An 11,439-nucleotide genomic window follows, 5' to 3' on the forward strand; every position below is an offset into this window, starting at 1 on the left:
ACACCCAGGTCCCATCTCCTCCAGCTGTGCTGCCAAGCACATGCAAACGTGTGTCCTGGGTGAGCTGCACTGCCATGCACATGCAGACACGTGTGTCCTGGGCGAGCTGTGCTGCCATGCACATGCAGATACGTGTGTCCTGGGTGAGCTGCGCTCCCATGCGCATGCACATGCGTGTCCTATGCAGGGACTTGCTCGACTATACATTCTTAACAGGTGTCCTACTGTCCCAGGGGATAAGAATCGATTGCTGTGGGGCTGGAAATACAGAACTCTTAAAAGTTTGTGCTAAAATACACATGGCATCAATTTACCATTTCAACCATTTTGCAGCATATGGTTCAGTAGTATTAAGTCCATCACATTATTGTGCTACCACCATCACCATCCATCTCCCAGAACCCTTTTCATCTGGTGAAACTGAAACTCTATATCCATTAAACAGTAACTCCCCATTCGCCCTCCCCTCAGCCCCTACCAAGCACCCTTCTACTTTCTGTCTCTATGAATCTGACAGCTCTAGGTACCTCCTATGGGCTTCCTTGGTGGCTCAGAAATAGAGAATCCACCTGCAATGCAGCAGTTGCAGGAGACACAGGTTCGATCCCTGGGTGGGGAAGATCCCCAGGAGGAGGGCACGTCAACCCACTCCAGTATTCTTGCCTGGAGAATCCCATGGACAGAGGAGCCTGGCAAGCTACAATCCGTAGGATCGCAAAGAGTCAGACACGACTGACCACTTAGCACGCATGCACACAGGCACTTCCTATAAGTGGAATCATAAAGCGTTTGTCTTTTTGTGACTGGCTTCTTTCATTTCGCATAACATCTTCCAGGTTCATCCATGTTGTAACCTGTGTCCAAATTCCCTTCCTCTTTAAGGCTGAGCAGTATTCCATCATAGGTCTAGACCACATTTTGTTTATCTGTTCATCTGTCGATGGACACTTAAAACCCTTAACTCTGCTTATGTATAAAGCACAGCTATACCTACAGCACATAAACAGATACAGTACTCACAGTGTCCCTGTGGTATTAAAATTTGCTGGGGGTGGGCATTTAGGAAAAATGCCCCTAAAGGCTCCTTTGTGCTGTGCTGTGCTTAGTCGTTCAGTCATGTCTGACTCTTTGCGACCCCATGGACTGTAGCCCACCAGGCTCCTCTGTCCATGGAGATTCTCCAGGCACGAACACTGGAGTGGGTTGCCATGCCCTCCTCAAAAGCTCCTTAGGAAACGATAATAACTATTGACATTTGGCCCAGGTAATTCTCTGATGCGGACGACTGTCCTGTGCAGCGTAGGGCGCTTAGCAGCCTCCTTGTCCTCTACCCGTAGGATGCCAGTAGCGCGCCCCTAGGTGTGGCAACCAAATATGTCTCCAGGGACTTCCCTGGTGGTCCAAAGGTTAAGCACCTGCCTTGTAACGCAGGGGACAGGGGTTCGATCCCCGGTGGGGGAACCAAGATTCCACATGCCTCAGAGCAACTAAGCCCTCCTCTGGCCACCACTGAAGCCCACGTGATCTGGAGCCCACGTGGCACAACTAGAGAGGCTGTGCCTGCAGGGAAAGGATCCCGCGTACTGCTGCAATCTAACTGCCTGACACAGCCGCATAAATAAGTAAAGACTTTAAATAATGTCTCCAGGCGTTGCCAAGGTGTCCCCTGGGCGCAGGGTTGTCCTGGTTGAGAATCCCTGCTCCGGGCTTTTGCCATGGGGCAGGATGCCCTGTCTGAGAGCATGCGCACTGTTACTTTCTTGGAGTGCTGCCACGTGGCTCTCCAAGGGGCTGTGCTCCAGCTCCCAGGGCCGAGCACGGCTGCTGGGAAAACAACCGCGTGGAGGAGCCTGGGCCCAAGCGTAAGGTGGCCAGAGGACAGAAGCCTCACCAAGTTCGGCAGAAAAAGCCGGGATTTCTCAGCCCCGAGTCCCTGAAGCTGCTGGGTCACATGTCCCAGCTGTGTGACCAAAGCCGGCCTGGGCCCTTGCCTTGTTCCTGGGTGTCAGGCTCCAGGGCACCTTGAAGGGACAAAGCTCAGGTGTTTGCGTCTAACAACACCCCACCACTCCTCCCCAGCCACTTTCTCACCCTTTCTGAGCACACCCGCCTGTCCACACCCCTGGGTTTTTGTGTACACTCATTCCTTTAGCTGGCAAAGCATTTGTTAAGCATCTCGTAGGTGCCAAGCACTGTGCTCAGCTCTGAGATATGATCGTGAATAAGACTGGCCAACTCCCCACCCCAGCCACACCCAAGAGCTTTCAGAAGCCTGTGAGCACTCAGACGGCTACAATCCCTCCCCTCCAGCGTGGGCAGTCCAAGAAGGAATTCTAGAGAAGGGATGTCCAAGCTGAAACTTCCAGCTTGCTTCCACACTGTCTGGATAACGGGGACAGTTCCAACAACAGCACCCCTGGTCGCCTACTTACCATCTGCTACCCCTTCTTTCTCCACCTGCCAGTGGTGGGGGTTCCCTGCTTGCTGAAGGAGAAGCCACCGTCTTTGGCGACTCCTAAAGTCACCCATTACCTACCTCTGTCCTCTCGTCTCTCCCAACTCATCTTCTGGCACCTTCTCTTCTTTTCAGCCACTCTGCTCTTTCAAACGCAGGAAGCATGGCTTCTGCTGAGGCGTCTCTGCAGGTCCTTTTTCAGGTCAGCTGTGATACGCCCCTTTCCTCACCTCCATCAGGCTGATGCTCAGCTGCCACCTTGTCATTCTCTCCACCATCATAATCTTTCTCACCAAGCCCCATCCAGGAGCACCGCTTCACTTTACATATTTACATATTTATCATAGCAATTAAATTCCAGAAGAGTCAGGATTTGTGGATCACATTCCCTGGTGTATTCCCAGTGTTTGCCATAGAGCCTGGCACAGACTAAGTGCTGAAGAAATGTGTCGAATCAATGAATTAATTACATGTCCTTCTCATAAAAGCTCAGTCAGTACCTCTCAAGATGTATGATGCACACGAATCACTTGGAGATCTTGTGAAAACAGTTTCTGGGGTGGAAACCCCCACCTGGGGTGGGGTCCCAGGTCCTGCATTTCTACGAGCTCCCAGGTGATGCTGTGCTGCTGGCCCTCTGCTTTGTGCAGCGAGAACTCATCCCATGGACGGAGGAGCCTGGTGGGCTGCAGTCCATGGGGTCTCGAAGAGTCGGACACAACTAATCGACTTCACTTTCACTTTTCACTTTCATGCATTGCAGAAGGAAATGGCAACCCACTCCAGTGTTCTTGCCTGGAGAATCCCAGGGATGGGGGAGCCTGGTGGGCTGCCGTCTATGGGATCGCACAGAGTTGGACACGACTGATGCGGCTTAGCAGCAGCTTTCATGGGCATTTCTGGTTTCTCTCCAGAGGCGTTTTTCTTGATACTCTAACCCTGGTGTACACAATGACTCCACTGTAGAGATGAAAACAAAAGCCAATATATGCCACAAAATTAGGAAGCAAATGCACCAAAATACTGCCAGTGGTTGACTATGAAAGAGAAGTGTGGGTGATTTTTTTCCAACCTCTCTGCTTCATTCATTGACAAATGTTTATTGAGCATCTACTAGGTGCCAGATACTATTACACGCACTGAAAAAGAAAACAGTGCTTAACAAGTTGCAAAAATTCTTAATGGATAGAGACAGACAGTAAACACCTGAGTAAGTAAAATACAGAGCAGGCTGGGGCTTGGCACGTACCTGGGAGAACCGAACAGAACTGGACAGGGGGACGAGAAGTGCTAGGTTGGGGATGGGGGTTTTGAGTTCAAGCAGGGTGATGGAAAGCCTCAGTGAGAAAAGGTGACAGCTGAACAAAGATGGGGAGGAGAGGAGGGACTGAGGATGTTTGGAGGAAGAAGGTTCCAAATGGAGGGAACAGCAAGTGCATAAAAACTTGCCGGGGGTTAGTGAGGCTAGAGCAGAGAGAAAAAGGGGTGGATGTTTGCTGTGCTTTCTGTGTTCTTTCTAATGAGAGCACAGAACTTGTATGATGGAAATGGTGGTGGTTTAGTTACTAAATCATGTCCAACTTTTGTGACCCCATGGACTATAGCCCACAAGGCTCCTCTGTCCGTGGGACTTTCCAGGCAAGAATACTGGACTGGGTCGATTTTCTAGACCCAAGGATTGAACCCATGTTTCCTGCATTGCAGGTGGATTCTTTATTGCTAAGCCACCAGGGAAGTCTCATCATGGAAATAAAAACCCTTTATTATCATTAAAGGAAGAGCAAAAGAGAAGGAGGGAAGCCATCTCCTCTTTTCTGGCCCTGGAAAGCTGATGGTTTTCTCCTCCTGATCAGTTCTGCATCGGCGCAGTGGATGACTTCCCGTGAGACCTGAGCATCCCGTCAAGTCTGTCCTTCCCTGGGTTATCACGTGGCCAGCACCGAATATGCCTGTGGTCTAAGAACTGTGGGAAGCACCCCCTCTTTCCCTCAACGCCCCCTGCCCCGTTTCCCATCGGTAGGAGGAGAAGCAGAGACCAGTGTGAGCAAACCACGCTGACCGCTTCACTCCCTCCAAGGGCACCTGGGAGTGATGCCAGCCCCGGGAAGAAATTGCCAATAAAGATCTGAGGTGCTGATAAGGAGGTGTCAATGCATTAACCTCCCCCAAAGGGAAGAAAACATTTTTTTCAATTACTGGTAGCGGGAAACAAAATAGTGAGAAATCACAAATGACAATCTTTTTAAGACAGCCCTGGGGCCACTTTCAGTTGACCCCATGCATTAACCTGGCGGGGAAATTTTTTACTCGAGGCTCCCTCCTGTGTCCTTAATAGCATAAAATAAAAAGATTTTAGATAAGATTTCATTCTGTGAATCAATTGGCAAACCACACTAGGCTTCCCGGGGCATTCTGGCCTCAATCTAATGGAAATTAGTATTTTTTAAATGAGAATATCGATACTGAATTGGATCCCATAGCAGAAAGTCTATACAGAGGATTTCATTTCAACTGGAAGTCTCCGGCTTCTTCTGAGCTTTGCTTAACCCAGTATCTGTCAGTGTCTCAAGTGAAGGATGAGAAAACAAAATCCGGAATCCTTGTTATTGTTAAGTTCTGGCTGCTCACTAGTTTTCCACACTGGTCTTTGTTCTGTTCCTCAAACTGACCGAGGACAGCCCCCGGCCCTGAGCGCTTACAGTTGCCTCTGCAAGGCTTTCTCCCATTGTCCTCCTCTGGCTTTCTCCTTCTCAGTCCTGAACTTCAAAAATCACCTGCTTGGGAAGCTGGGCTTAACCACAACCTTCTCCCATTATCCCCCCTCTCAGGTCCTTCATGACTTGTCGTCAAAGATAGTTACATTAAAATGCATTTAGTGTTTCTTTTTCTTCTGCAGAGATGGGGCACATAGATGGGCGGTCATCCTTGGGTATCCTTGGGGGACTGGTTCCAGGACTCGCTGTGGATACCAAAATCCCCAGATGCTTAAGTCCCAGAGTCAGTTCTCCATATCCACAGTTCCGCATCCACAGGTTCAACCACCTTTGGACGGTAGATTAGGTTTGCTCCCTGCGTTTGGCTGAACTTGCAGACGCGGAACCCGTGGGATATGGAGGGCTGACAGTGTTCATTTCAACCACCGTTTTCATGGTGGTCAGTTGTTCTAATCAATAATTCACTCTCTGTGGGTGATCCCCTAGCAAGGCATCAGAGAGACCACACTCCAGAGGCAATGACTTTGATGTTTGGTCAATACCAGAGACTTCACTAATTGATACAATGAACGTTAGACATAAATGGCAGTGGTGAAAGTCGTGGCTGATGATTAACAAAGTGGATGTTAGAATGTGTTCTCTTCAGTGACTTCAGTGCTACTCAAGGGAAGGAGGTGGCAGAAAATATTTTACAGCAGCTCCCTGCACTTGCACGAACAGGGTTTAATGATCTAGGGCTGTGCTGTCTGATACAATAGCTACAATTTCAACTTCATTGTAAACTAACCCAAGTTTAAATAAAATCGAAAATTCAGTTCAATTCAGTCACATCAGCTTGAATTTCAAGTGCTCAATAGCCATGTGGCTGGGGGCTGATGTCCTGGACAGAACCGATTCATTTATTGTAAGTGCTATTGGACAGAGCTGATCTAGGGAGTGGTACCCTTGGCTATCGTAGGTCAGATCCCTGAGTGACTTTGGTTCTGACCCCTGTGGATGTCAGACAAATCCTGCTGCTGGAATATTGCTGCCTTTGCCCCACTGTGAACCTTTTGTGCAAAGTGTTTTCTGAGCCTCAGAGAGGACAAGGATCCAGCAGTCCATTAAGCTTCCAGGTCGGCCTGTGAGGCTATTTTCTGCTGCCTGTTGATAAGTAACAATTTGTGTAAAATGGATGTGGTCTGAGATTTGCTTTCATCAAAACCAGGATGCCTGCTGTCAGCTGCTCCATTTATTCTCATAGTCAGTTGATAAAGATTTATTGAACACCTACTATGTGCCAGACACCTTTCTGGGTGCTGGAGGCACAGCAGAGAATCACAGTTAAGTCCTTCCTCTCATGCGGATTATATTTTGGGTACTGTGTGGGGTGGAATAGACAACAAGGAAACCTACAAATGAACACCATCTTGCTGGCTGGCAATAACATCTTGAGGACAATCCGACAGCGTGATGCTGTACACGCTGGCTTGGCAGGGCAGGTGTGGAGAGGGTATTTAGTGGGGCACATAGAGCATCACAGCAAAATTGCTCTTCTCCATGCTGGATTTCCTCCGTTTCCAGGCTCTCTGCTCTCCCCTGGACTCCCAGGCTCCCAGACATCCACTCTGGAAGGAAAGTGGAAGTTCCTTTACCCTGAAATGCACGTGTGCTAAGTTATTTCAGTCGTGTCCAACTCTGTGCGACCCCATGGACAGTAACCTGCCTCCGTGTAATCCTCCGTGTACGGGATTCTCTAGGCAAGAACACTGGAGTGGGTTGCCATGCCCTCCTCCAGGGGATCTTCCAGACCCAGGGATCGAACCTATGTCTCTTACATCTCGTGCATTGGCAGGCAGGTTACTTACCACCAGTGCCACCTGGGAAGCCCTGAGCTCTACCACTAACTTCCCGTTGTTTTAGGAAGGTCACTGATCCACCGATCCCTCAGTTTCCTATCTGTAAGTTGAAGGCATTAGGTCTGCTGATTTTCAAACCGTGAGCTGAAACCTATTAAATGAGTCACACAATCAAGTTGGGGGTTGGGACCATTATTTCAAAAATAGAAAATAGCAGAATGTGAATAGCTGAGCATGAGGAAGGGTCAGTGAGTTTCCTCTGACTTTCAGGTTCCTGTGAGCTGGAGCAGGTACTGGGTTACCATGTAGCTCTTTATCATGGGCTGCCGTCGAAGGAAGTGGAAAGCTCTGCACTAGATCACTTCCCAGGGCCTTTCGATTCTAGCAGACTAGGAATCTGAGTTCTTAACCCAGGGGACCAGACAATTTAGCAACATGCTCACAAGCAGAGTGGAAATTGAATCGGGGAGTGTGTTCTGAGCAGACATCGCCTACACTTTTATTACTCCCAATATGCCAAAATCACATTAAGGCCATGTTTAAAAACCAGTAATATTGCAGGAGGCTTGGTATTTCCTGGGGATCTGTTTCTACACTTCCACCCACCGTGGTCTGAAACTCCAAAATCCCTCTCCTGGGGGGACAGCCTCTCAGCCTCCCTTCCTCCCCTGCTTTCCCTCCATGAGTTCTTCCCATCGTCCTAAGTCACTCCCTCATTGATTCGGCCGTTCAGCACCTGTGTCTTGAGTGCTGCTATGGGACGAACACCGTTTTAGGTGCTGGGGATTCGGGTGGTGAAGAAAAAACCGGTGAGAGCCCATTCTCAAGGAGTTTGTGATCGAGGGACTTCCCTGGTGGTCCGGTGGTTAAGAATCCACCTTCCAATGCAGGGGATGAGGGTTCGATCCCTGGTCCGGGGTCTCAGATCCCACGTGCTGCAAGGCAACTAAGCCCGTGTGCCGCAACCAGGGAAGCTCACGAGCTGCGATTAGAGAAAGCTGCACGCCACAGTGAAGACCCAGCACAGCCCTGCCCCTCCCCACAAAAAAGGAATTTATGGTCACGTTTGGTGGGGAGGCATGGCTGGTGGAGGGCAAGACAAAGAAGACAGCGAAGCAATGATGACTTACGGGTGGTGATGGGCACTATGATAGAAATCAACTCCGTGATGGAGGCGAGGGTGACGGGCGGAGGCGAGGAGAGGGGAAGAGAGGCTGCTTCTAACACAGTGACCAGGGAAGACCCATTTAGGGAGCTGATGTTGGACCTGAAACTCGAATGACCAGAAAGAGTCAGGGGAGGGGGACAGTGTGGCAGGGAGAGGGGACAGAGAGTGCCCAGGCCCCAAAGTGACCCCTACTCCTCCTACCTGGCTCCCCGATTTCCCAGTTGCTTTGTGATGACCTCATGCACCTTCCAGTGTAGACAAGACCCATGGTAAGTCAATTTAAAGATGAAATGTAATGGCCCCGATCCCTCTCCTTCCCGTGGCCCTTGGAACTCTTAGCATATGTTATCTTGTTAATTCTTTCAGTGACCCTGGGAGGCGTCTATTGTTTTTCCCTATTTTTCAGGTGTAGAAACTGAGGCTCAGAGAGGACGTTGGATTTGCCCAAGATCATACAGTTTATATAGTGGTGGACCTGGGGTTGAAGCCAATTCAGTCCGATTTAGAAGTCCACTGAAGGGGTTTTCAGCTGGAACCTCTTTGACAAATCCCTAGTCTCCTCTTGCTGAATCCCCGTAGCCTTGGGTTTATCTCCTTTGCCTGTTCTGATTGATTCCTCGTGGTTGCTGGGAACTCACTGTTGACAAGAAATCTGAAGCTGCCTCTGAGTGCAACGTTCATTCACTCAAGAAAAATTTATTAGGCCCCTATTGTGTGCCAGACCCTGTTTTAAGCATTGAGGGATCCCTGGCAAACAGAACAGTCTTCACGGAGCTGGCATTCCAATGAAAAGACATAAGCAATAAATCCAATTAATGCGCTTCCCAGGTGGCGCTGTGGTAAAGAATCCTGCCTGCCAATGCAGGAGACACAAGAGACACGGGTTCGATCCCTGGGTCAGGAAGATCCCCTGGAGAAGGAAATGGCAACCCACTCCAGTATTCTTGCCTGGAAAATTCCACGGACAGAGGAGCCTGGCAGCCTGCAGTCCATGGGGCTGCAAATAGTCAGACACAAGTGAACAATTTAATTTCAGAAATCAAAATCTATGTTAGAAGGTGAGAAAGGAAGCAAGCATGGAAAGGAGAATGACTGTGGTTTTAAGTAAAAGAGTTAAACCTGATTCTTCCCATGTCCAGCTCCTTCTGAGTCTTTGAATGCCAGCTTTCCCCCGACCCCCAAAAAACCACACAAAGAAAAAGGCGGAACCTGTAGATTAAAAGATTTAAGGGGCAGGTTGTACGTGCGTGTGCTCAGTCATGTCTGACTCTTTGCAACTCCATGGACCGGCCACCAGGCTTCTCTGTCCATGGAATGTTCCAGGCAAGAATACTGGAACGGGTTGCCATTTCCTACCCTGGGGGATCTTCCTGATCCAAGAATTGAACCTGTGTCTCTTGAGTCATCTGCATGGTGGACAGATTCTTTACCACTACACCACCTGGGAAGCCCATGGCAGATTAGCCATTCACAGTATCTGTACCTTCTTTGGATGCTTGTTTGAACAAATAAACTGTAAAGCTAATTTAGACTATCAGGAATATTTTAACACTAGATTTAGGCTGACACTGTGGAATCATGGTGGAGAAGGAAATGGCAACCCACTCCAGTGTTCTTGCCTGGAGAATCCTGTGGACAGAGGAGCCTGGTGGGCTGCTGTCCATGGGGTCACACAGAGTCGGACACGACTGAAGCGACTTAGCAACAGCAGCATGGAATCATGGGTAATTTTTGCAGTCATGTTAATGGTCTCAAGGTGACATTTTTTAAAATTCTCATTCTGGTGATATTTACAAAATGTCCACAGGTAAAATGACGCGCCATCTGTGGTTTGCTTCAAAATCACCCAGTGCGGTGGGGTGGGGTGGGTCCATCAATGAGGGCAGATGGACCGGGAGCTGGGAGTCAGAGGGGTGGTCTTGGGGTCGATCTTACCATTTTCTCTACTTTTGTTTAGATTTTTAAGAAAATGTTTGTGTGTGTGTGCATTCAATCGTGCGATCCTACGGACTATAGCCGGCAAGTCTCCTCTGTCCATGGAATTTTCCAGGCAAGTTTACTGGTTAACCATTCCCTCCTCCAGGGGCTCTTCCTGACCCAGGGATGGCGAGTGTCCTTGGATCTCCTGCATTGGCAGGCGGATTCTTCAGCACTAGCGCCACTGGGAAAGGAAAGTCCTGCTCTGGATGAAGCTGCTCTCTGTCCACTCTCCCGACCAAGCTCCTTTCTTGCTGGGTGTCTGCGGTAGCCTCCTGGCTCCTCTCCTCCTGCTGCTCCCCCATCTCCAAGGGAAAAAAAGTGTAAAGAGCCTGTCACCCACTGTGCAGAAACCCCCAAGACATCCTGCTGGACCTCCCCTCCGTGGTCCTCCGGGGGACTCCCCTGGTCTGGCGGCTGCCCGCTCTCCTCTCTCCGCCCAGCCCCCAGCCGGTCACCCCCTTCCCAGCCTGGTCTCCGAATGTGCCCTGCATGCTCCTGGCGGAAGCACTTGTCTCATCCCTCCTTCCTTGCCAGCTGACTGCTTGTCATCTTCCAGGTCCCGGCTTGAAGGTCCCATCCTCGGAGTGGCAGTTCCTGGACCACCACCCCAGAGTCCCCATCACATCACCCTGGGGGTCCCCTCCTACCCCACCCCCCTGCACTGCTCCAGATATGAAGGGATCCCGGGTATCTCCTGTCTCCCTAGACCTTGGCCTCCACCCCTCACTGGGCACAAACACAGCCTGGCACGCAGTTGGCACTTAAAACCCAATTATCGGGTGGACGCCTGCACCCCTCCCCCTCCAATGCCGCCACTCAGAGACTACAGGTGGCACGGAGAGATTGTTAGACAGTTGGGAAAAAACTTCAGATGTGACCTTGGGTGGAAATCCAGGCCACAGAATCAAGCCTCTGGGGGTGATCACACCTGTGTTGAAAAACTAACGAAAGAGAAATCATAAACAACTTGGCTTAAGAAAAAGAAGAAAGTAGGATTTAAATTTTAGCTGCCCCTGGAGGTGGGACTAGGGGCAGTTTAAATTTCTTTGTTCTACTTTTTTTTTGTTTTGGCCGCGTTCTCTTTAAGGCACACCTATTCCTTTATAATGAAAAAGCTTTTTAAGCGGGAAAGGCAGCAAAGGACCTCTTGCGCCCTCTGCTGCTCACTATTGGATACTGCAGCGCAGCTCCCATGATCTGCCCGAAGTGGCGCGTTTGGAGGTGCCTCATGGAAGTTTGGAAGCAGGTAAAACTGAATGAGAAGAGGGATCATGACAGACTTGG

At 49.8% G+C, this 11,439-nt stretch overlaps 1 long non-coding RNA gene across 1 annotated transcript; it reads right to left on the minus strand.

Annotated features, from left to right (window-relative positions):
- Window positions 1-5,335: 5,335 nt before the first annotated feature.
- LOC147360079 (uncharacterized) lies at window positions 5,336-8,776 on the minus strand. The gene is made up of 3 exons (XR_015140041.1): window positions 8,377-8,776; window positions 8,138-8,274; window positions 5,336-6,776 (listed from the first exon to the last, which is right to left on the minus strand). It is a non-coding gene; the product is annotated as an uncharacterized LOC147360079 (long non-coding RNA).
- Window positions 8,777-11,439: the final 2,663 nt, after the last annotated feature.

The sequence above is a fragment of the Bos grunniens genome, chromosome 13, assembly GCF_055505025.1.
Source record: "Bos grunniens cultivar Pamir isolate PY7600 chromosome 13, Bosgru_T2T1.0, whole genome shotgun sequence".
In the NCBI taxonomy this organism is placed as follows: Eukaryota; Metazoa; Chordata; class Mammalia; order Artiodactyla; family Bovidae; genus Bos; species Bos grunniens.